Source organism: Penaeus japonicus, unplaced genomic scaffold (assembly GCF_977035675.1).
Source record: "Penaeus japonicus unplaced genomic scaffold, GWHDUDI00000001_assembly GWHDUDI00000034, whole genome shotgun sequence".
Classification (NCBI taxonomy): Eukaryota; Metazoa; Arthropoda; class Malacostraca; order Decapoda; family Penaeidae; genus Penaeus; species Penaeus japonicus.
Window position 1 is genome coordinate 1,458,387 of NW_028234436.1, and position 5,000 is coordinate 1,463,386.

Here is a 5,000-nt window from a genome sequence, read left to right on the forward strand (position 1 = left end):
TATTGTTATTATTAGTGTTATTTTTATCATTGTTATTATTATCCTTATGATAATAATTAGAATTAGTATTGTTAATACTTTTATTAATCTTATTAGTGTTACTAATATTATCATTATTGAAATCGCCATCGTTATGTTATTATCCTCATTAATATGATGATTATTATGATCATCATTATTGATGTGATGATTACTATCGTCATTATTATTTCCATTATCCTCATCACCATTATCATGATCCTTATCATCTTTAGACTCATTGCCATCATAACCACCACCACTACAGTCACCATCATTATTATAATCATCACCACCACCACCATCCCTGCCATCACCACCCTCACCACAGTGACATCACCAACTTCATTATCTCGTCCCAATTACCCATTTATCTTTGATTTGGCAACTCCGAAGCGAAATTAATCGCCTGTGATAATTTCACCGTTCAATTAGCCTCGTTGCAACGGTGAGAGTGAGATGGTGATCAGCGCGATCTGATTCACTGCCCTTAATTGGGAGTAATTAGTTAGTGAGTCAGACGTACAAACATTCATGCAGTCATGCGCTCACTGTGGTACATGCGGTCCCTGTATGTAAGTCTTTATGAATACACGTACTAATATACTTACACGATACTGTACAATGCGTGTTATCGTTGATATTGTTGATCTTTCGAATGTGTATGCATTATCATTATTTTGTTTGTTATCACCACGTTCATCAACATCAACATTATTAATAATGACAACAACAACAAAAACATCATCACAATCATAATCATCATCATCATCGTTACTTGTATGCTTGCTATTTTCTATTACTGTTCTTCTTTTTATCTTTATCAGTTTTGTTATTATTTGTTATCATCATTATTATTATTTTCATTATCATTATAATATTATCATCATATGCTTTACAATCACTATAATAATTAGCATATATACAGCCTTATTTACATTATAACGTTATGTTTATTATTGCATGTGCAGACGTAGCACAAGGACAGTAAGACAGGATATCTACTTCAGGACGGCGGAGCAAAGCCACCCACGCGTTTGCTGCTGACGAAGGCACATATCCTCTGCGACCTCTTGACCTCTGCTGCTGGTGGAGGTCAAGACGGGTGACCACACGCAAATCCGTCCTAAGATTCAGTTCGACTGTGGATAGCAGTCAGAACACGCCCCCTTCTCTAGTGATAGCAGTCGGAACACGCCCCCTTCTCCAGTCTGTCCTTGCAGGCTACCTGTGACCTCAGGGGGACTCTAGCAAAACTTCAGTGCAACCAGGACGCGACCCAGGTAGCTCCTCCTCTCCACGATTCAGGCCTAGTAACCTCCGCGGGATTATCGGCTTTGCCCCTCGGTGGCGTAGGGCCGGCCGAAGTCTAGGTTCCTCGCGCGTCTTCGCTGCTTCCATTAAGACATCAAACTAAATAATTTATCTAGCCGTGTTGCATCGTGCTTCCTCATCATTGCAACCCTACAGCTGATCGCTAGTTTCCCTGTTCAATCCAGTTATTCGTAAGTTGTTTTGAACAAACCACGGAGAGTAACCCATTACACGTATGTACATGGCATGAATATGCGTGTCATGTTTTATGTAATATACACTGTGGATTTATCGCCAATAGCAACAGCTAAAAAATGTTTATCAATGATAAGTGATAAATAATTATAACAACGATAAAGGTTGCAGTGGTAGTAGTAATAATGGTAAGATATAATGATGATAATGATAATAACGATAATAAGAACAATGATAATGATAATTATGATAATGATTATAATTGTTATACTAATGATATGGATATTATGATAACAATAATGAAGTTATAAATAATGATGGCAGTGATGATAATAGTAACAGAATCAACAACAATAATGATGATAATAACGGTAACAATAAAAAATATAATGATAGCAATAATAATGATGATAAAGATGATAATAATAAATATGATAATAACTAAATAATTAAGTCTCATTGCACCGAGCCATCCGAACACTAATTAACTGCCTGGGATGTGTTCGTTCGCCCTGCCATTAGCACAGCTGAGCAAGGGAGTGCCGGTACAAAATACTTTTCACAAGGAGACTTTATATACTTCCGCTCTCTTGATTGCAAGTTGTGAATAATATCTCTGTAATACTAAATTTTGAATAATCTGTTATGTCTATTTTCCAGATACTAAATGAGGGAGTGCAGGCACAAAGTATTTACACAGATTTTTTGTGCTTCCGTTCTCGTGCGTAAAGAGAATTATTCTATCATAAACTGTATCAATTGTATTTGATTAGATATTAGACGTCTTAAAACGTTATCATTATATTTATCGGAAATTAATTAATGAATTAATGTAAACATACTACTGAGGAAGCGCTGGTACAAAATATTTTATATACTTCTAGTATTGTAATTCATTCAATACTGGATATCATGAGATAGTTTGTTGGTACGCCTTCCGGAGTTCCCATAAAAAAGAAAAACTTTATGAACCTCCTTAAATATCATATAGTGATATTTCACAAGGAAAGAGAAGACAAAAAGTATTCTCGCTTATGTCCTCAACCACGTGGATATGAAAAACTATATATATATATATATATATATATATATATATATATATATATATATATATATATATATACATATATATACACATATATACGTATATATGTATATGTGTATATATATGTATATATATATATATATATATATATATATACATATAAATACGTATATGTATATACATATATATATATATATATATATATATATATATATATATATATATATATATATATATACATATATATATACACATATACATATATATATATATATATATATATATATATATATATATATATATATATATATATATATATATATATATGTATGTATATATACGTATATATATGTATATATGTATGTATATATATACGTAAATATATATATATATATATATATATATATGTATCTATATATATATATATATATATATATATATATATATACGTATATATATAGATACATATATATATATATATATATATATATATATATATATATATATATATAATATATATATATATATATATATATATATATATATATATATATATATATAAACTTACTAGCATATTCAGCATCACTAAAATATAGTGCAGATATCGTATTGTAAATTGTATTCAGATTATATCAAAAGTAAGAAAAAACCTTACGTTTATTTTTATCGATACAATTGCCGAAGATTTAGTCTGAAGTCATCTATAACTTTCACTATAGAGTAACAAATTTCAGAAGAGTCCTTTTTATGAATGAAACCGTACAAATTCATTCATAATTCCGATTCGAGCAGCGTCGAACAGAACTAACAGGCGAAGAACAGCAAGCGCAGCACGTGTTCCGGTATTCAAGATAATTTGACCTTCACGAAAAGCGAATTACGTTATGTCATGTTCTCATTCATTCATTCATTAAGCCGTAAAGGGTAGAGCTATCCGTCACCCTGATCTCCTAGTTAGTCTTGTGTCTTTGTGTCTTTTGTCTTTCGAAATGGTATTTTCTCTCTGTATTGTCTTCCCTCTCGTACTTCCTTCGGTTACTGGTATTCCTGATTCTCTGCCCTTTCTTAAAAACTGGTATTATTTTATCTTTCGAATTAGTATTTTGGTTACCTCTCCATTAATGAGTAATTTGGTTTCTCGCTTCTCTCTTCTTCGCATTTTCTTCCCCCTCTTGGATACTGGTATAATTGTCTCTTTTCCCTGTCGAGTTGCTATTTTGGTATCTCGTTCTGCCTTCTGAATTCTAGTACCTCTCCGAAATACCGATACCATTTTCATTTCTTTCGTCTTGTGGGCTGGTATTCTTGTATCAATTTCCTCCTTAACAAGTGTCCTGCCTTTCCTTGAGGTACTGGTAATCCTTGGTCTTCTGTGAACTGGTATTTTGGTATCTTGCTTTCCTTCCAGTTACAGGTTGGTAATCGTTTAGTTCTGATTTCAATGGTATGGATTACTCTGAGGTACATTGTTCTCTCGAGTATGAGACTCGCTTTTTTCATGTTCTCTTTACAATACTAAAATGGCTTGAATTAAGTGGGAAATGATAGCTTGTATTCCGTATTGCCTAATGGAAGTGTTTGGCGCTAATTCCGTTACCGCATCATAGGTATATATTCACCTTAATGTTTTTTTTTTCTTTTTTTATGTGAATACAAAAACCTCGTTACTGTTTAAACTCGGTTTTCATATCTAAGTAATGATCCTTTAAGATTAATGTGATGTATTGGTCGGAGTTAAAGTCTTAATACTACACTGAAGATTTTCGGTCAATATTTGGTATTCACATGTCGCATTGAAAGTTATTTATAATGTATGGAAATATTTTCTTAGAATTTTTAAAAAATCATATCATATTCAAAGTCACATATTCTATATCTAAAGTTATTCATATCATATATACAATTCTTGTTCCCGTATTTGACGTATTTTATATATTCTTTTCCAAAAATCTTGGTGATATACAACACTCAAAATTCTATATTCATTGAATATTCATATTTTCACATCATATATAGGGTCTTAATACCATTTTTTGACTTATTGATACCATACTTAATATTATTCGTACTATACCATGCTACACCAGACTTAATATTCTTCATAGCACACTGTAATAATAATAATGCCATGCTTCATATTCTTCATACACTTACCTGATAAAACCCAACTGTATGCATACATTACATACATTATACAATATCATTGAAAAACACCAACAAAACAACAAGGACAAAGACGTTTCCATAACAGACCACATTTCAACTTAATAAAGATTTATTGTACTTTGATCTCATCCGTTACATGGTTCCTCTCCCCAGCCTCCACGTGGGCGTCACCGTCACAAAAAAAACACTACAACCAAATCTTTAACTATCATTACGTGTTAGTGTGTTATCATAGCTGCACTATAAGAGTCTGTTCATTCAC

General features: G+C 31.9%; 1 protein-coding gene across 1 annotated transcript in view; it reads right to left on the reverse strand.

The window, feature by feature from the left end:
* Nucleotides 1-5,000, reverse strand: part of LOC122242479 (uncharacterized) — a 17,031-nt gene that overhangs the window by 360 nt on the left and 11,671 nt on the right. The window lies entirely within an intron of this gene.